The 22297-nt window shown below is 43.5% G+C and overlaps 2 protein-coding genes across 5 annotated transcripts in view; both read right to left on the reverse strand.

The window, feature by feature from the left end:
- Positions 1-22297, reverse strand: part of LOC123768916 (Ankyrin repeat-rich membrane spanning) — an 866672-nt gene that overhangs the window by 667383 nt on the left and 176992 nt on the right. For all 4 annotated transcript variants that reach the window (XM_069309136.1, XM_069309137.1, XM_069309135.1 and 1 more), the window contains one exon: positions 5221-5264. The gene's annotated coding sequence lies outside the window, so the exon portion shown is untranslated. The remainder of the gene's footprint in view (positions 1-5220; positions 5265-22297) is intronic.
- The window catches only part of LOC123769043 (S-antigen protein-like), a 94777-nt gene that overhangs the window by 22804 nt on the left and 49676 nt on the right, over positions 1-22297 (reverse strand). The window lies entirely within an intron of this gene.

Genomic DNA, 22297 nt, shown 5'->3' on the forward strand with positions numbered 1-22297 from the left:
AGGCAGCTTCGCGTTCTTGTTCTTCCCTTCGTATGGTAGCTGCTTCTCTTTGCTGCTCACGTTCAATCTTAGCCAGCTCTAGTTTAAGTTTCATCGTAGCCAAGTCAGTTTTCTCTGCAATATAGTAAGTTTCATGAGTTTCAGAGTCTATCTTACCTTGCTCTAAATAGTAATCCAGCAACAGGTTGTGTAGGTCATTTTTGTTGGCTTGGTAGGGAACTTCTAGTTGATACTCATGTGCAAGAGTTTGTAGTTCAGTCCTCTTGGCACGACTTAAAGTCCCTATTTCACCTGCTGGATTTGCACGGAAAGTTTGGAGACGAAACATGGTGAAATTAGCAAATAAAGGTACACGAATGTTCAATAATGAAATGTCAGAAACAGGACAACGTGGCAACTGGTACCTATCCTGTGTGATCTTTAACAATTAACGTTAAGTGAAAGATATTAAATGATTAAATTAAGGGCGCAGGAAATCTTGTACCCGGTACTCATGTAAGAGAATAAGGGCAAGAAAATCCTACTAACAAATGAAACAAAGTTTCGAAAACAAATGAAACAGTTAAATGCTTCAAAAGTAAAATTGGTAGTCCAAGGATGTAGGCATACCTTGCCAAGTCTCTATAGGACATAAAGCAAGTTTTTCCTACTGAATTTAATATGATACTTACAGAATTAGCGAACTTTTGTGCTCTGAAAAAATAAGCTAATTCCCTACCGTTGTATGTATCATCATCTCTGACTGACGTGTAGGGGTGCGAGGTGTCAACTGGTGACGAGAACTGCTGCTGAGGTCCCAATTCAGCAACTAAAGTTCGAGCTAGAGGAACTATGGCCCTCTTTGTCCTCCTACAGTCAGATTGCAGAAGATTGGGTACTCTTGACCCGGGGCAGACCACAGTACCAGGGTACCAATATGATGATCTGTCAGAATGAGAAATATTCAAGGGACATAGATGGTAAATACGAGTAATAACAAGGAGGGAGAGATGACCAATTAAGAGTATGACTGAGGCCTACAGTCACCACGTAATCCAAAGTTGTCTCACCTTCACTATATGTTACTCTCGTAATGCACAATACACCGCACCTTATAAAAAATGAAATTGAATGAAAAATAGTAAAGCTACGTTAACAAAGTGAAATACGCTTACCATAAATTACCACTTGGCACCAGTACCTGAGTGAAGCTCCTAGGACAGGCCCCCATATAACTTGTGACGATAACGCGTTGGTGTTCGGCTGTTTAAGGCTAGGGGTATGGCCTCGTCACATAGTTATAAAAAAAAATAGAAAAACTGGAACTTCGTCTGTGGTAAGGTAAGGAGAAGACACACAAAACACAAGTAAAACTTTAACAATGAAATTTTAATTACGTTAAATAAATCAAAACATGAAAATATGGACAAACAAATTCTTATAATAAAATCAATGAATCAAAATAATAAGAATACTTAAATGACACAATGAAAAGTTACGTTAAGGCAAAATAACAAGAAGTGCAACAAAAGTTAAGTGGGAGGTGCTGGAATATTGGCTTAAAGCCACCACCTCTCTCAGTATACGCTAACGTCTAGCTGGGAGGAGTGCTGGCCACGAAAGCACTGAACATTCTGAGGACTGATGTTGGGGCGACCCCAGACATCAGGTAGTATAGGGGGGGGGGGGCGAGGCAGGTGCAGCCAGACCGGCGACCAATCAGCGGAGCCGTAGCGATCAACGGGTAGTTTGGTGGTTGGAGTTCGAACAGGTGGCTGGCTGCATACGTTTTGCTCACCCTGGCAAGCCTTGCTGGTGTTGTTGTCGTTGTTGGACATTTCTTCCATAGTCTTTTTATATAATTGTGAAGACGTAATTATGGAGGGAAGAGCAGGCTCAATCTCTTGAAGGAGATTATCGTCACAATATATATATATATATATATATATATATATATATATATGTCGTACCTAGTAGCCAGAACTCACTTCTCAGCCTACTATGCGAGGCCCAATTTGCCTAATAAGCCAAGTTTTCCTGAATTAATATATTTTCTCTAATTCTTTTCTTATGACATGATAAAGCTACCCATTTCATTATGTATGAGGTCAATTGTTTTTTATTGGAGATAAAATTAAAGTAGATATATGACCGAACCTAACCAACCCTACCTAACCTAACCTAACCTATCTTTATAGGTTAGGTTAGGTTAGGTAGCCGAAAAAGTTAGGTTAGGTTAGGTTAGGTAGGTTAGGTAGTCGAAAAACAATTAATTCATGAAAACTTGGCTTATTAAGCAAATCGGGCCTTGAATAGTAGGCTGAGAAGTGAGTTCTGGCTACTAGGTACGACATATATATATATATATATATATATATATATATATATATATTGTATGACCCATATACATATATATTGTATGACCCACGAACCGAGGGTCTCGGAGACCCTCGGTTCGTGGGCAAAATGTGCATTAAAGTTCCTGAAGGAATTGGGGGACAAATTGATCAGCGCTACAAAAGACCAGAGAGCAAAAAGTTTCTTGTTCCAGCGCCTCAGTGTTGCTATTCAGAGGGGAAATGCCTGTTGCGTCTTGGGCACTAGTCCAACTTCAGAGGAATTCGAAGAAGTGTTTGACTTGCAACAATGATCGAACCCGTCTGTGACATTCATCAATGTTTCCCATTGTTGTGTTTTTCAAGAGATCCATAACCTTTAAGCACCTTTTTGCATTATTATTTTTGTATCAACCCATGTATATCTTGTAACCATCAAATGCATAATAAAGGACAAAAAAAAAAAAAATTATATATATATATATATATATATATATATATATATATATATATATATATATATATATATATATATATATATATCATCAATGAAAATCATCATAAGCTCATTAACTCATTTGATGAAGTGGTCAAATGAGTTAATGAGTTCCCAACTCATCCTCCGGTTTAGACAGTACTTTTTGTAACTGTGCACTATAGTACAAACATTGACTTACTAAGCAATTAGATTAGAAATACTAGAATTTTGTACAATTTACCTTATAGTCCAAGATAATGAAGCTAAAATAACAAACTTAAATATTCCTAGGCCTAGTACAGCACACACATGTACTATATTATGTACTATACTATACTATGTACACATGTCCTGCCAGAAAAGCTTTGCGTAATAGTGGCTTTAGGCATTGTATGTACTAGCTCTATCTATAAATACATCAATATTTGTATTACACCTTGTATGTATGGACCTTACCTGAATAAACATTTATTATTTTATTTATTATATTAGGCCTCAGATAGCGAATATTAGGCCTAAGATAGCGAATATTAGGCCTCAGATAGCGAATATTAGGCCTAAGATAGCGAATATTAGGCCTCAGATAGCGAATATTAGGCCTCAGATAGCGAATATTAGGCCTCAGATAGCGAATATTAGGCCTCAGATAGCGAATATTAGGCCTAAGAAGGTTAGGTTTAGTTTGTCTTCGCAACATCAGAAAACCTTTTTCCGGTTTGCCTAAATTCACCAGTACCGAGTTCTTCTTTAGTAATTGTGTTGTACGTCGGTATATGTACTATGGTCCTCCTTGTTACTGTAAGTACTACCAACAACAGGAGGACGGGGCTGCAGTTCTAGCCAGACCCACACACACCCCCAGGAAGCAGCCCGAGACAGCTGACTAACACCCAGGTACCTATTTACTGCTAGGTAGCAGAGGCATAGGGTGAAAGAAACTCTGCCCATTGTTTCTCGCCGGCGCCTGGGATCGAAGTAAAGACATTACCTTCGTCGCATCTCCAGTGTCTTCCTCGGTCACAGAATGAGAGAGAATAGTGGTCATGTTGACTTGTTATCAAACTGCATCACTTATGAGGGTGAATAAGCATGAATAAGATCAGGGGGGAAAGCGCTAAGACATAACGACTATATAGCACTTGGAAAGGGATCAGGACAAGGATTTGGGATGGGACGGGGGGGGGGGAGGAATGGTGTCCAACCACTTGTGGGACGGTCGGGGATTGAACGCCGACTTGCATGACGGGAGACCGTCGCTCTACAAGCCGTTCACGCACTTGCTTATAGTCAATATTCGCTTATTTAAAAAGTGCATATGTGACATACTAATTGATTTTGAATATTTTAGTTTACCTTGAAAATCTTCATAGAAAACACCGACCTCACCTAACCTTCTTAGTATGTTAAGATAAGCATCTTATTGCTTCTTATTTACAATTATTACTTAACCTATCAACGGTATAGGTTAAGTAATAATTGTAATTACGAAGCAATAAGATGCTTATCTTAACATACTAAGAAGGTTAGGTGAGGTCGGTGTTTTCTATGAAGCTTTTCAAGGTAAACTAAAATATTCACAATCAATTAGTATGTCACATATGCACTTTTTAAATAAGCCAATATTGACTATAAGCAAGTGTGAGAACGGGTTGGGCTCTACCGTCCAGCCCCAAGTGGTTGGGTGAGTGAAGAGGAGTGAATGAAGAGGGGTGAGTGAAGAGGGGTGAGTGAAGAGGAGTGAATGAAGAGGGGTGAGTGAAGAGGGGTGAGTGAAGAGGAGTGAATGAAGAGGGGTGAGTGAAGAGGAGTGAATGAAGAGGGGTGAGTGAAGAGGGGTGAGTGAAGAGGAGTGAATGAAGAGGGGTGAGTGAAGAGGGGTGAATGAAGAGGGGTGAGTGAAGAGGGGTGAGTGAAGAGGGGTGAGTGAAGAGGGGTGAATGAAGAGGGGTGAGTGAAGAGGAGTGAGTGAAGAGGGGTGAGTGAAGAGGAGTGAATGAAGAGGGGTGAGTGAAGAGGGGTGAGTGAAGAGGAGTGAATGAAGAGGGGTGAGTGAAGAGGAGTGAATGAAGAGGGGTGAGTGAAGAGGGGTGAGTGAAGAGGGGTGAGTGAAGAGGAGTGAATGAAGAGGGGTGAGTGAAGAGGAGTGAATGAAGAGGGGTGAGTGAAGAGGGGTGAGTGAAGAGGAGTGAATGAAGAGGGGTGAGTGAAGAGGGGTGAGTGAAGAGGAGTGAATGAAGAGGGGTGAGTGAAGAGGGGTGAGTGAAGAGGGGTGAATGAAGAGGGGTGAGTGAAGAGGAGTGAGTGAAGAGGGGTGAGTGAAGAGGAGTGAATGAAGAGGGGTGAGTGAAGAGGGGTGAGTGAAGAGGAGTGAATGAAGAGGGGTGAGTGAAGAGGGGTGAGTGAAGAGTGAGTGAGTTAGTGACTTACCTTATGTCAAGGTGTGGAGGAGGCGGGTGGCCTCGCTCTAGGACCTGCAGGAGGGAAGACAGTGTTATACATCAATAACAACCCATAACTAATGTATAACAATTCATTACAACAAATAAATATAACACTAACACAACCACATTATACGCTGAATGTATATATATATATATATATATATATATATATATATATATATATATATATATATATATATATATATCAATTGATCTATATTCTCACCCTTCCATCATTTATCTTAACATTTTATCTATGATTCATCCATCTATTTCCCCAATTATGGTCATTTATCTATCCTGCAACTGATCTATTTCAAAAAGATTTGAAATAGACAGGTTGCTGACCGGTCACATTTATGAGTCACATTGACCAGTTCAATTACGCTATTAAGGGGCCGGATATATTTGCCAGGAGATGTATTCAACTGTGAAGACCTGCAAGTATTGTCAGTTTATTTACATCCTGTAAAGTTATGTTGATGATAATATTCCCGTCTGTCCTGTTGATGCCCCAAAGACACACTTCACAATAAACATTGATGTTATAGCACACAGAAACACAATGTGATGCATCAATGAACAAATCCACAAGGGCCGTGACGAGGATTTAACCCATTGTTTGTGTCTCGGAGAGGCTACAGGATCCAGTAAATTCAGTAGAAGTTCGGTTTTAACTCTTTTTACCATGTCGTAGCTCAGTCGATTAAGGCAGCGTTTGGGATGCTCACAGACGTAGGTTCGAATCCTCGTCACGGCCCTTGTGGCTTTGTTCATTGATGCATCACTGGGAGCCGGTCGGCCGAGCGGACAGCACGCTGGATTTGTGATCCTGTGGTCCTGGGTTCGATCCCAGGCGCCGGCGAGAAACAATGGACAGAGTTTCTTTCACCCTATGCCCCTGTTACCTAGCAGTAAATAGGTACCTGGGTGTTAGTCAGCTGTCACGGGCTGCTTCCTGGGGGTGGAGGCCTAGTCGAGGACCGGGCCGCGGGGACACTAAAGCCCCGAAATCATCTCAAGATAACCTCAAGAAGATCACGTTATTGTGATTTCTGTGTGTTATAACATCAATGTTTATTGTGAAGTGTGTCTTTGATAGTGTCATTCTTACTGTTGTCAAGATAATGTTGAGGAGAATTTCCAGCGAGTTGATGTTGAACAGTAATACCTGGTGCTGACTTGTGATACTACGAATCCAATATATTTACCATGATTAATAGTAATCATTAAAGCTCTCTTTTTGTATGCATAAAACACCTAGTGTTTTTTACCAGCTGGGAACTGGAACAAGACCTCGTTACGAACCTCAGCTGGTGATGACACCGATTCTTGACGTTATCTTGAGATGATTTCGGGGCTTTAGTGTCCCCGCGGCCCGGTCCTCGACCAGGCCTCCACCCCCAGGAAGCAGCCCGTGACAGCTGACTAACTCCCAGGTACCTATTTACTGCTAGGTAACAGGGGCATTCAGGGTGAAAGAAACTTTGCCCATTTGTTTCTGCCTCGTGCGGGAATCGAACCCGCGCCACAGAATTACGAGTCCTGCGCGCTATCCACCAGGCTACGAGGCCCCGATAACACTATTCCCGGCACGGTGTTGAAGCCTGCGCCAGCTAGAGAACCATTCCACAACTGGGCCAGTTACTGGCAAGGTCAGACAAATGTGGTACAATGTGAACAGGTTGGGATAAGTGGAACACGTGTCATTGGCGATCATGAATTTAGGCTCATTAGTGGTGGTCAGTTTCTCGACACACTAACTGTGCCACACTGCTAGAGTTCAGTGGTTATTTCTTTGAACTATACTTTGAACTGTTTTATATGAACTAAAAGCTCTTGTACAATGTTCGGCCAGTGGATGACGTCTCTGTACAGTACAGTTTGTGGTTTTTTTTTTAATTTGATCGCATTATCTCTTGTTAAAATGATTTTGGTCTAAGGCACTAAATTTGGAAGACGCATTTTTATTGTAATTAATTTTGTCAATAAAGATGTTAATAATAATAATAAACATGTTTAAAATGTTCATATCATTTACCCGCGCTCTTTACAACAACCGAAGATCACTGAGCAGGTTTCAACAATGAATTTCTTTCGGGAATAAAATATTCCTTCATTTTCTTCAATTTCATTACAAACTCTATTTTTTATGCTCACAGTGCTGCTCGTATTCCATATTAATATGACATTATTTTAGTCAAAATTTTGCTTCATTCTCAATGCTTGAACCGAGATTCACTCTCATTTCGCATGTTTTCATATTTTTTCCAAAAAACTGAATCAAATGAGAAGTCGAGAATGAGAAATCAAATGAGGAGACTAAATCATAGTCCAGATTTAGACTATGTTGCACTTCGATCTATTTCTAATAGTCAAACGCCTTAATAAGTCCCCCAAATTGCCTTCAGTTGTACTTGGGGAACCTGAACCTTGTACCGCGGCATGTCAGTCCCTGTTTTCCTAAACAGAACTGCTTCTATAATACGGGTTACAATCACACTAATTTGCATTGTCTCTTTCCTGTCCTCTGTTACAAGGCCAGGCAGCCCAGATAGGCCTATAGGCTTGAAGAGGCCAGAATGTTTAACCCTTATTGGCTAATTTGTATATACTCTCTCGCCCAGAGTGCTAGGCCGGGGGGGGGGGCGTCATTCAAAGTTGAGTGCGTGAACTCAACTCGAGTTGAGTCAACTTGAGAGCGCGTGAACCAAGTTAAGAGCGTGAACACGGCGCGGCGTGACTTCATCTCGCGGCCATCACACGAAATTATTGCACTGACGCACCCGACACGTCAAATTTACTCAACGAGCACTACTCATTTAATCGATGAATCACCCGGAATGGCGTTTTTGACATTAATTGGAGATGAAGCCGTAACGTAAACTCTTAGACACACGCACGACTGTCATCCAGTGTGCCCCACAGAAAAGAATATCATCAGCGGCATATGCTAGACTGGCCAACATAAGAACTGCCTTCAGAAACTTGTGTAAGGAATCTTTCAGAACCCTGTATACCACTTATGTAAGACCAATCCTGGAGTATGCAGCTCCAGCCTGGAGTCCATACCTAGTTAAACACAAGACAAAGTTAGAGAAGATTCAGCGGTATGCCACCAGGCTCGTCCCGGAACTGAGAGGATTGAGCTACGAGGAAAGGCTAAAGGAGCTGAACCTCACATCCCTGGAAAACAGAAGAGTAAGGGGAGACATGATAACCACCTACAAAATTCTCAGGGGAATTGACAGGGTGGACAAAGACAAACTCTTCAGCACGGGTGGGACACGAACAAGGGGACACAGGTGGAAACTTAGTACCCAGATGAGCCACAGAGACGTTAGAAAGAATTTTTTCAGTGTCAGAGTAGTTAATAAATGGAATGCACTAGGAAGTGATGTGGTGGAGGCTGACTCCATACACAGTTTCAAATGTAGGTATGATAGAGCCCAGTAGGCTCAGGAATCTGTACACCAGTTGATTGACAGTTGAGAGGCGGGACCAAAGAGCCAAAGCTCAACCCCCGCAAGCACAATTAGGTGAGTACAATTAGGTGAGTACAGAGGAAGTGATATTCCAGCCACCGATCTTTAGTTGTGGGAAAGAGCCACCGCTGACGGTTAAGTAGAACTAGAGAAGATGCGTTCAGCGTAGGGAGCCGGTCGGCCGAGCGGACAGCACGCTGGACTTGTGATCCTGTGGTCCTGGGTTCGACCCCAAGCGCCGGCGAGAAACAATGGGCAGAGTTTCTTTCACCCTGAATGCCCCTGTTACCTAGCAGTAAAATAGGTACCTGGGTGTTAGTCAGCTGTCACGGGCTGCTTCCTGGGGGTGGAGGCCTGGTCGAGGACCGGGCCGCGGGGACACTAAAAGCCCCGAAATCATCTCAAGATAACCTCAAGATCTCAAGATAGCGTTCAGAAGACACCCACCTGTGTTGTGGGTTCCAGACATGTCCTTGCGTGTGTGTTCAACCCGTTCTCGCACACTCTTACAGTCAATATTGACTTATTAAATAAGTGCATATGTGACATACTAATTTATTGTGAATATTTTAGTTTACCTTGAAAAGTTTCAAACAAAACACCGACCTCACCTAACCTTCTTAGTATGTTAAGATAAGCATCTTATTGCTTCGTAATTACAATTATTACTTAACCTATACCTATAATAGGTTAAGTAATAATTGTAATTACGAAGCAATAAGATGCTTATCTTAATACACTAAGAAGGTTAGGTGAGGTCGGTGTTTTCTATGAAGCTTTTCAAGGTAAATTAAAATATTCACAATAAATTAGTATGTCACATATGCACTTATTAAATAAGCCAATATTGACTGTAAGCAAGTGCGAGAACGGGTTGGTGTGTTCAACCGTTCAGTTCTAGCCGCATGCTGCACACGAAGCAGCACAAGTTAAATGCATCTCGCCCGTGTCCTTACATGGGCGACGTCTGTCACTATGAGCATCTTGCCAGTAAAGTCTTGCAAGAGACGTGCACTGTTATAGGCTATCAACAACGTGGTAACCTGAGCAACTGCTCCAGTGAATGAGTAAAGGAATGCAGGAACTGTGTGCTCCGGTGTAAGTTGATGAGGTATATGGTGCTCGAGCTGGGGCCTGCAAGAGGTTAGTCCTCAAGCCCTGAGGCGTTCCTAGTAGTTGAGCTGACATAATGACACAAATCATGTGCAGCTGATGAGTCACAATAACGTGGCTAAAGTATGTTGACCAGACCACACACTAGAAGGTGAGGGGACGACGACGTTTCGGTCCGTCCTGGACCATTCTCAAGTCGATTGTGACGGACCGAAACGTCGTCGTCCCTTCACCATCTAGTGTGTGGTCTGGTCAATCGACACAAATCATCCTGGAGCTTTGTACTGAACTTTCCCCAGAGTAGATATAGCCTTCTGATGGCAAGGTCTCCATGCTTGGATACAGCAGTCCTGATGGGGGCGCCCCACAGACTTGTCAAGTTCAATACCCAATGTCTTCTCCTTACAAGTTAAAGGTTTGTTTATTTATTCCTAAAGGTTACTATTTAGCTTATTATTATATTCACCGCAGCTCTTATCTGTTGAGCAATCTTTTATCATAACTCCTAGATCCTTTTCTTTATCAATCACGGCCGTCCTAGGGAGCCGAGCGGACAGCACGCTGGACTTGTGATCCTGTGGTCCTGGGTTCGATCCCAGGCGCCGGCGAGAAACAATGGGCAGAGTTTCTTTCACCCTATGCCCCTGTTACCTAGCAGTAAAATAGGTACCTGGGTGTTAGTCAGCTGTCCCGGGCTACTTCCTGGGGGTGGAGGCCTGGTCGAGGACCGGGCCGCGGGGACACTAAAAGCCCCGAAATCATCTCAAGATAACTTCAAGATAACGGCACGGCCGTGTTGTTGATATGGTAGTTACGGCTTGTGTTACTATGCAAGCCCTTGCAGTTTTCAATACTGAAATGCATTTTCTAGCCTTCAGATTATTTGGTGGTGGAGGGGGGGCCCTGGATATAAGCCTAGCGAGTATAAATCCACTCTGGCTGCCTGTCCCCCGACACAATGAATTGTAAGCCAAACGTGCGATCTCTTCTGGGTAGTTACCCCTTGAAGATCAACCATGCTCTACTATTACTGATGAAAGAAAACAATGGAAGACGAGATAGACTCGTCTAGAACGATAGAATCACAAACACTAAAATGTTAATTGTATTTTTATGATATCTTGAGGTTATCTTGAGATGATTTCGGGGCTTAGCGTCCCCGCGGCCCGATCCTCAACCAGGCCTCCTTTTTGTTACACACCCCCAGGAAGCAGCCCGTATCAGCTGTCTAACTCCCAGGTACCTATTTACTGCTAGGTGAACAGGGGCATCAGGGTGAAAGAAACATTTTGTTCATATATCTCCGCCTCCACCGGGGATCGAACTCAGACTACGAATCCGAAGCGCTGTCCACCCAGCTGTCAGGCGCCCTGGACCAGTATGGTACAGAGGGAACAAGAGGCCAGTATGGTACAGTAGGACAAGAAGCCAGTATGGTACAGTGGGAACAAGAGGCCAGTATGGTACAGTGGGAACAAGAGGCCAGTATGGTACAGTAGGACAAGAGGCCAGTATGGTACAGTGGGACAAGAGGCCAGTATGGTACAGTAGGACAAGAAGCCAGTATGGTACAGTGGGAACAAGAGGCCAGTATGGTACAGTGGGAACAAGAGGCCAGTATGGTACAGTGGGAACAAGAGGCCAGTATGGTACAGTGGGAACAAGAGGCCAGTATGGTACAGTGGGAACAAGAGGCCAGTATGGTACAGTGGGAACAAGAGGCCAGTATGGTACAGTAGGACAAGAAGCCAGTATGGTACAGTGGGAACAAGAGGCCAGTATGGTACAGTGGGAACAAGAGGCCAGTATGGTACAGTGGGAACAAGAGGCCAGTATGGTACAGTGGGAACAAGAGGCCAGTATGGTACAGTGGGAACAAGAGGCCAGTATGGTACAGAAGGAATAAGAGGCCAGTATGGTACAGTAGGAATAAGAGGCCAGTATGGTACAGTGGGAACAAGAGGCCAGTATGGTACAGTGGGAACAAGAGGCCAGTATGGTACAGTGGGAACAAGAGGCCAGTATGGTACAGTGGGAACAAGAGGCCAGTATGGTACAGTGGGAACAAGAGGCCAGTATGGTACAGTGGGAACAAGAGGCCAGTATGGTACAGTGGGAACAAGAGGCCAGTATGGTACAGTGGGAACAAGAGGCCAGTATGGTACAGTAGGACAAGAGGCCAGTATGGTACAGTAGGACAAGAGGCCAGTATGGTACAGTGGGAACAAGAGGCCAGTATGGTACAGAAGGAATAAGAGGCCAGTATGGTACAGTAGGAATAAGAGGCCAGTATGGTACAGTGGGAACAAGAGGCCAGTATGGTACAGTGGGAACAAGAGGCCAGTATGGTACAGAGACACAAGAGGCCAGTATGGTACAGTGGGAACAAGAGGCCAGTATGGTACAGTGGGAACAAGAGGCCAGTATGGTACAGAGACACAAGAGGCCAGTATGGTACAGAGGGAACAAGAGGCCAGTATGGTACAGAGGGAACAAGAGGCCAGTATGGTACAGAGGGAACAAGAGGCCAGTATGGTAGAGGGAACAAGAGGCCAGTATGGTACAGTGGGAACAAGAGGCCAGTATGGTACAGAGACACAAGAGGCCAGTATGGTACAGAGGGAACAAGAGGCCAGTATGGTACAGAGGGAACAAGAGGCCAGTATGGTACAGTGGGAACAAGAGGCCAGTATGGTACAGAGGGAACAAGAGGCCAGTATGGTACAGTGGGAACAAGAGGCCAGTATGGTACAGACACACAAGAGGCCAGTATGGTACAGAGGAACAAGAGGCCAGTATGGTACAGAGGGAACAAGAGGCCAGTATGGTACAGAGGGAACAAGAGGCCAGTATGGTACAGACACACAAGAGGCCAGTATGGTACAGAGGAACAAGAGGCCAGTATGGTACAGAGGAACAAGAGGCCAGTATGGTACAGAGGAACAAGAGGCCAGTATGGTACAGTGGGAACAAGAGGCCAGTATGGTACAGAGGGAACAAGAGGCCAGTATGGTACAGAGGAACAAGAGACCAGTATGGTACAGAGGGAACAAGAGGCCAGTATGGTACAGAGGGAACAAGAGGCCAGTATGGTACAGAGGGAACAAGAGGCCAGTATGGTACAGAGGAACAAGAGACCAGTATGGTACAGAGGGAACAAGAGGCCAGTATGGTACAGAGGGAACAAGAGGCCAGTATGGTACAGAGGGAACAAGAGGCCAGTATGGTACAGAGGGAACAAGAGGCCAGTATGGTACAGAGGGAACAAGAGGCCAGTATGGTACAGAGGGAACAAGAGGCCAGTATGGTACAGAGGGAACAAGAGGCCAGTATGGTACAGAGGGAACAAGAGGCCAGTATGGTACAGAGGGAACAAGAGGCCAGTATGGTACAGAGGAACAAGAGGCCAGTATGGTACAGAGGGAACAAGAGGCCAGTATGGTACAGAGGGACAAGAGGCCAGTATGGTACAGAGGGAACAAGAGGCCAGTATGGTACAGAGGGAACAAGAGGCCAGTATGGTACAGAGACACAAGAGGCCAGTATGGTGCTGACACACAAGAGGCCAGTATGGTACAGAGGAACAAGAGGCCAGTATGGTACAGAGGAACAAGAGACCAGTATGGTACAGAGGGAACAAGAGGCCAGTATGGTACAGAGGAACAAGAGACCAGTATGGTACAGAGGGAACAAGAGACCAGTATGGTACAGAGGAACAAAAGACCAGTATGGTACAGAGGAACAAGAGGCCAGTATGGTACAGAGGGACGAGAGGCCAGTATGGTACAGAGGGAACAAGAGACCAGTATGGTACAGAGACACAAGAGGCCAGTATGGTACAGAGGGAACAAGAGACCAGTATGGTACAGAGGGACAAGAGGCCAGTATGGTACAGAGGGAACAAGAGACCAGTATGGTACAGAGGGACGAGAGGCCAGTATGGTACAGAGGGAACAAGAGACCAGTATGGTACAGAGACACAAGAGGCCAGTATGGTACAGAGGGAACAAGAGACCAGTATGGTACAGAGGGACAAGAGGCCAGTATGGTACAGAGGGAACAAGAGGCCAGTATGGTACAGAGGGAACAAGAGGCCAGTATGGTACAGAGACACAAGAGGCCAGTATGGTACAGAGACACAAGAGGCCAGTATGGTACAGAGGGGCAAGAGGCCAGTATGGTACAGAGGAACAAGAGGCCAGTATGGTACAGAGACACAAGAGGCCAGTATGGTACAGAGACACAAGAGGCCAGTATGGTACAGAGACACAAGAGGCCAACGTTAATTGAAAGTTTCCTCTTCTAACCTTACCGAGTAAGCCGGACGACTCAAACAGAAAACGGAACAGTACGTCACTTTTGCGAGTCTATTTCATTTCAAATTACGTCCAAATTTGGCCATAGCGCCGCGCATACGTGCGAAAAGCAACGATATTTTTAAGAGGACGGGTTGCACAGACACATACATATTTTAACATCTACGATAATTAAACAAAAGTATCTAAACCTCTCCACATCAGAGTGAAAACAGACCTATCAAATGATAACCTGTAATAACTAACATGTGAGGAGCTGTGGGTTTCTGATGTTCATGCAGTGTTCTCTGCCAGAATCACATAAATGGATCTATTCTGCATTTCTTGTTATATCTTTCGTCCCCAAGAAGCTGTTTTATTGTGCAAATTAGATGTTTACAAACATACCTAAGCAGCACCGCTGCCAAAACTGAGTGTACCAAATGTATTCCTCCCACCTTGGCATAATATTTAACCTTGTACCTACAATCTTATACCTTGTCGGGGCATATTACTTGGCCTAGAATGCCGAAACTTTTAGGGTAGAAAATACCAATCTGCTAACATCTATATGCAGTCACCTCCCCCCAGCCCTGGCCAGGAATGTGCAGTCACAACCGCAGTACTTCCACCAGCTGTTTCTTGTGCAGTGTCAAGCTGAGCAAGTTGACACAACGAGACCACAGTTGACACAACGAGACCACACAGTTGACACAACGAGACCACACAGTTGACACAACGAGACCACAGTTGACACAACGAGACCACACAGTTGACACAACGAGACCACAGTTGACACAACGAGACCACAGTTGACACAACGAGACCACAGTTGACACAACGAGACCACACAGTTGACACAACGAGACCACAGTTGACACAACGAGACCACAGTTGACACAACGAGACCACAGTTGACACAACGAGACCACACAGTTGACACAACGAGACCACACAGTTGACACAACGAGACCACAGTTGACACAACGAGACCACACAGTTGACACAACGAGACCACAGTTGACACAACGAGACCACAGTTGACACAACGAGACCACACAGTTGACACAACGAGACCACAGTTGACACAACGAGACCACACAGTTGACACAACGAGACCACAGTTGACACAACGAGACCACAGTTGACACAACGAGACCACACAGTTGACACAACGAGACCACAGTTGACACAACGAGACCACACAGTTGACACAACGAGATCACAGTTGACACAACGAGACCACACAGTTGACACAACGAGACCACACAGTTGACACAACGAGACCACACAGTTGACACAACGAGACCACACAGTTGACACAACGAGACCACACAGTTGACACAACGAGACCACAGTTGACACAACGAGACCACAGTTGACACAACGAGACCACAGTTGACACAACGAGACCACAGTTGACACAACGAGACCACAGTTGACACAACGAGACCACAGTTGACACAACGAGACCACAGAGTTGACACAGTGAGACCACAGTTGACACAACGAGACCACAGTTGACACAACGAGACCACAGTTGACACAACGAGACCACAGAGTTGACACAGTGAGACCACAGAGGACACAACGAGACCACAGTTGACACAACGAGACCACAGAGTTGACACAACGAGACCACAGTTGACACAACGAGACCACAGTTGACACAACGAGACCACAGTTGACACAACGAGACCACAGTTGACACAACGAGACCACAGAGTTGACACAACGAGACCACAGTTGACACAACGAGACCACAGTTGACACAACGAGACCACAGTTGACACAACGAGACCACAGAGTTGACACAACGAGACCACAGTTGACACAACGAGACCACAGTTGACACAACGAGACCACAGAGTTGACACAACGAGACCACAGAGTTGACACAACGAGACCACAGTTGACACAACGAGACCACAGAGTTGACACAACATAATGTTGAATTATTACCAATGACCGTCTCCTTTACCTACGGGTCAATTATTTGACTTCCTTTTTTTACTATATTATTCGTTTTAATGTAAATATACATAAAAATGAGAAAAATAGCGAGACCGTATGATAGGATCGAACCTGCAGCCTTTGATTCCATTGTGGTGATATTCATGTCCAGTTTCTTCTAGCCTGCCCTTTTATTTTCCCGGGTGGTTATCTTGAGGTTATAGGTTATCTTGAGATGATTTCGGGGCTTTAGTGTCCCCGCGGCCCGGTCCTCGACCAGGCCTCCACCCCCAGGAAGCAGCCCGTGACAGCTGACTAACTCCCAGGTACCTATTTACTGCTAGGTAACAGGGGCATTCAGGGTGAAAGAAACTTTGCCCATTTGTTTCTGCCTCGTGCGGGAATCGAACCCACGCCACAGAATTACGAGTCCTGCGTGCTATCCACCAGGCTACGAGGCCCAGGCTACGAGGGTGATGTGGGTTCCTGGATTTGTTATATTATGGTAAGTTAACGTTAAGTCGTCTACCTTTATTCCTATAAAGGATATAGGAATAATGATATTCCTATATCCTTTACATGTTGTTTCCCTTCAATGAGAAGAGTTGATTGCGTCTTGAATCCTAGATACCGAAATACAAGTAAATGTTTTCAAGAGACAATTGGACAAATTTCAATAGGAATTGCTGGATGAGCCGGGTTGTTGTGGATGTGTCGTGGTGCGGACTGCTGCAAGCAACAACCTGAAAGAGCTAGTGTCACCAAACAAGCCAGACCCAGGCCAGTCAGGTGATGATTCAGAGAGTGTAGATGGTTTTTATCCAAAACATTCAAGATGTGATTCTTACTTACCCTTTCCAAGCCTTCTTAAGTGTTTAGCTTTATTAGTGCGACCTGTTACATGTTGTTTATAATGCTTGGCTTCCTCCGGTCGGCCGAGCGGACAGCACGCTGCTCTTGTGGTCCTGTGGTCCCGGGTTCAATCCCAGGCGCCGGCGAGAAACAATGGGCAGAGTTTCTTTCACCCTATGCCCCTGTTACCTAGCACTAAAATAGGTACCTGGGTGTTAGTCAGCTGTCACGGGCTGCTTCCTGGGGGTGGAGGCCTGGTCGAGGACCGGGCCGCGGGGACACTAAAAAAAAAAAAAAAGCCCCGAAGTCATCTCAAGATAACCTCCTCTTGGGGAAGTGTGGCTCTAACAACAGGTCTAAACGCTTGTGTTATCTGGCCAATATACCGGTGTTTCTCCGCTCTGATACCGCAGCCTGTTCTCGCACTTGTTTATAGTCAATATTGGCTTATTTAATAAGTGCATATGTGACATACTAATTGATTGTGAATATTTTAGTTTACCTTGAAAAGCTTCATAGAGAACACCGACCTCACCTAACCTTCTTAGTATGTTAAGATAAGCATCTTATTGCTTCTTATTTACAATTATTACTTAACCTATACCGTTGATAGGTTAAGTAATAATTGTAAATAAGAAGCAATAACATGCTTATCTTAACATACTAAAAAGGTTAGGTAAGGTCGGTGTTTTCTATGAAGCTTTTCAATGTAAACTAAAATATTTACAATCAATTAGTATGTCACATATGCACTTATTAAATAAGCCAATATTGACTTTAGCAAGTGCGAGAACGGGTTGGACACCGAGTGCTCCTGCTACGGTACTTGTACTTGTTCATCACTATGGAGTTACAGTAGTCACAATCCAGTTTCAAATACACGGCCAAGTTGTGTTCTGTGTTAATTGAAATTGAAATTGAAATAAGTTTATTGAGGTAAAATACACACAAAGGGATGAGGTAGCTCAAGCTATTCTCACCCCGTTCAGTACAACGTGTTAGTACATACATAGACACACATCACAAACAATAAACCTGTTACCAAACATTCTGAGAGATAAACATCTACATTTCCTCCTTCACAAGTGGTATGGTATCAGACGTACACAAATACTTTTATGACCTAAGTATACAGATAATTCAACAAAATATTACAGTCTTGGTGCAAAATTCTTATATCTCTCAAGAATATCATCAACCTTTCCTTTGTGACACATCCAGGCTATTTGTTCAGGAACAGTCCTTATCTCAGTGTTTCTATATACATTAATCAACGGACAATCAAGAACATAATGGGCAAGGGTGTGAGACCTTAACATACCACATAGTTTACACTTCGTGTCATTATCATGAACGCCTATCCCATATTCCCAGTAATATTTGTACCCAAGCCTGAGCCGCATGTACACAGTCACTCCAAGCATTTCTCCTTTTACCATAAGTGAAAAGGGTGTTTTGACTCACATACATGTAGTGTTGCATGGTTAGACTTCTCTCATACATTATCCCTCTCCTCTCCACTCCTGCCTGTGCCTGAATATTTCTGATTTTGCTTCTTATTTGTCTCATTGTGAATTCACATTCAATGTCAATTTGTGGTTTTGATGTGGCACGTTTGGCCAAGTCATCCGCCACCTCGTTGAGCACTATTCCAACATGAGATGGAATCCACATGAATTTCACACTATGACCTTTCAGCTGTATCTCAGCTATTCTTCTCTTACAATCCTCAACTATAGACATGAAGACTGGGTTTCGACTGTTTAAGGACTCCAGTGCTCCTCGGCTATCGACAAATACAAAAACATTTTTGTCGTCATGACGTACTTCCTCCAAACACGCCAGAATGGCCTGCAGTTCAGCTTGTGTGGATGATATATAATTACTAAGCCGGAGTTCAATTTTCCTGTCCACAGTCCCAAACTCCGTATATTCCCTTATTAGGACACCACACCCTGCCCTGCCATCCTCCGCCACCGACCCGTCGCAATATACATGTAAACTGTTGCCTCTTGGTAACCGGGATATCATGCTTCCATACATACACCGTAATTGTCCCGGTTCATGATGAATCTTTTTCACATTGAGGGGTACAATTTCGACGTCTATTTTCTGTACTTTCCAGGGAGCAGACATATTACACTGTCGAGAGGGTTTACAGCAGTCAAGTACGTCGTATTCCCTGAGGTCATGAGTTAATCCCCTCGTGTAGCGTGTCTCCCTCAGTTTCCTGGAAGTGTGTACGTCACTCAAGCAGGTCTGAACGCTCTCAAACAGCTTATCCCCTCCTTTTCTCCGCATGAAACGAATAGCTACTCTAGTGTTAATGTCACGGACTCTATCACACACACTCTGTAAATTTAATTCCATTCTCATTATTTCAATCATTGCATTTCTTTGACATCCAAGAATAATCCTCATAGCCTCGTTCTGTATCAGCTCTATTTTTTGAATTCTGCCTTGGCCTGTGTAAGACAAAACGGGTGCTGCGTAGTCTATCAGGGACCGAACAGTGCTTATGTATAACATCCGTAAGATAGGTACCCCAACACCTTTACCAGAAAAAGCTAGTGCTTTTAGAGGATGCAGACGGGCTTTACATAAGGTGCTGATATGATTTATTTCAGCATTCTTACTCTCACATGTGTATCCAACATACATGCCCAGATACTTGTACTTCTGAACACGGCTCAGTTCCACACCATTTAGAGTAAGTGTTATATTTCTTCGTTTCCTATACTCATATTTGGTTTTATCTGCATTTATAACTAAGCCTAACTTGTGACAGGTTGTACCAAGTATGTTAAGAGCAGTTTGAATTTTGTTCCCGGAAGTGCCTTGTATAAGAATGTCATCAGCATATATGATCGTCGTGACCCCTGGAGGATACATCTGATGCTAATCTGTTCATTAATACATTGAATAAGGTGGGACTTAATACTCCCCCTTGTGGGGTACCTAACTGAAACCTCCGTTCCTCAGACTGTGTTAATGTACGTTATATATATATATGGATTAAATTGTGGAAATAAGAACATAAGAACAAAGGTAACTGCAGAAGGCCTATTGGCCCATACGAGGCAGCTCCTATTCTATAACCACCCAATCCCACTCATATACTTGTCCAACCCGTGCTTGAAACAATCGAGGGACCCCACCTCCACAATGTTACGCAGCAATTGGTTCCACAAATCAACAACCCTGTTACTGAACCAGTATTTACCCAAGTCTTTCCTAAATCTAAACTTATCCAATTTATATCCATTGTTTCGTGTTCTGTCCTGTGTTGATACTTTTAATACCCTATTAATATCCCCCCGGTTATGTCCATTCATCCACTTGTAAACCTCTATCATGTCACCCCTAACTCTTCGCCTTTCCAGTGAATGCAACTTAAGCTTTGTTAATCTTTCTTCATATGAAAGATTTCTAATTGGTACAAAAGGATTAAAAATGGGGAGGTCACTTTAGAACAGGAATTCGTACAACTGGTTAGAAATGTTAAAAAAGAGATAAGGAAAGCAAAAAGGAACTATGAAGTTCGCATAGCAGGGCAAGCAAAGACAAATCCTAAAGGGTTTTTTCAGTTATATCGTACTAAGACTAGGGAAAGGATAGGTCCATTAAAAACTGAGACAGGTCAAATAACAGATAGTGATGAAGAGATGAGTAGTATTTTTAATAAATATTTTGTATCTGTATTTACTAAAGAGGAACTTAACAATATGCCTTCAGCCGAACAAGTCTATGTGGGTGGGGACGAGGACAGGTTGACGAGTTTAGCAGTTACCAGGGAGGATGTTCTTAAACAAATAGTAAAACTCAAACCAAACAAATCCCCAGGGCCGGATGAAGTGTTTGCTAGGGTGCTTAAAGAATGCAAAGAGGAGCTTTGTGACCCACTGTCAACCATATTTAATAAATCAATAGAGTCAGGCAGAGTGCCAGAGTTTTGGAAAGTTGCTAATGTGATACCAGTTTTTAAGAAAGGAGATAGATCACTTGCGTCTAACTATCGACCAATTAGCCTAACGTCTATTGTGGGAAAGTTACTCGAATCTATAATAGCAAATAAAATTCGTCTTCATCTTGAAAAACATAAATTAATAATTGAGTCGCAACATGGTTTTATAAATGGCCGTTCATGTTTAACAAATTTGTTATCTTTTTATTCTAGCATTGTTGAGGCAGTTGATAGTGGTAAGGATTGCGATGTTGTATACCTTGACTTTAGCAAAGCTTTTGATACAGTGCCACATGAAAGACTGATTAAAAAAATAGAGTCTCATGGTATTGGGGGTGCTATATTAAGCTGGATCAGGGCATGGCTATACCAAAGGAAACAGAGAGTTAGTATAAATGGAATCAAGTCAGAGTGGGAAAATGTTGTAAGTGGAGTGCCTCAAGGCTCTGTCCTGGGACCTCTGTTGTTTATAATATATATAAATGATTTAGATTCAGGTTTGAGTAGCAACATTTGCAAATTTGCCGATGATACGAAAATCGGTAGGGAAATTAATTCGGAGGAGGACTCACTATCACTTCAAGTTGATCTAGATAGGGTTTTGAAATGGTCAAAGGATTAGCAGATGCAGTTTAATGCTGATAAATGTAAAGTTCTGAGGTTAGGTAATGATGATAGAGTTACAAGATACGAGCTAGATGGTGTTGTGATTGCGAAGTCGGATTGCGAAAGGGATCTGGGAGTTATGATTAGTAAGAATTTAAAACAAAAGGATCAATGCATAAATGTTCGTAATAAGGCAAATCGGACACTTGGATTTATTAATCGCAGCGTTAGTAACAAGACACCTGGTGTGGTTCTCAAGCTATATCTTGCTCTAGTTAGGCCCCATTTAGATTATGCAGTTCAGTTTTGGTCGCCATATTATAGAATGGATATAAATTCACTTGAACGTGTCCAGCGTAGGATGACTAAGTTAATTCCCCAAATTAGAAATCTTTCATATGAAGAAAGATTAACAAAGCTTAAGTTGCATTCACTGGAAAGGCGAAGAGTTAGGGGTGACATGATAGAGGTTTACAAGTGGATGAATGGACATAACCGGGGGGATATTAATAGGGTATTAAAAGTATCAACACAGGACAGAACACGAAACAATGGATATAAATTGGATAAGTTTAGATTTAGGAAAGACTTGGGTAAATACTGGTTCAGTAACAGGGTTGTTGATTTGTGGAACCAATTGCCGCGTAACATTGTGGAGGTGGGGTCCCTCGATTGTTTCAAGCACGGGTTGGACAAGTATATGAGTGGGATTGGGTGGTTATAGAATAGGAGCTGCCTCGTATGGGCCAATAGGCCTTCTGCAGTTACCTTTGTTCTTATGTTCTTCTTATGTTC

The sequence above is a fragment of the Procambarus clarkii genome, chromosome 64 (genome assembly GCF_040958095.1).
Source record: "Procambarus clarkii isolate CNS0578487 chromosome 64, FALCON_Pclarkii_2.0, whole genome shotgun sequence".
Lineage (NCBI taxonomy): Eukaryota > Metazoa > Arthropoda > Malacostraca > Decapoda > Cambaridae > Procambarus > Procambarus clarkii.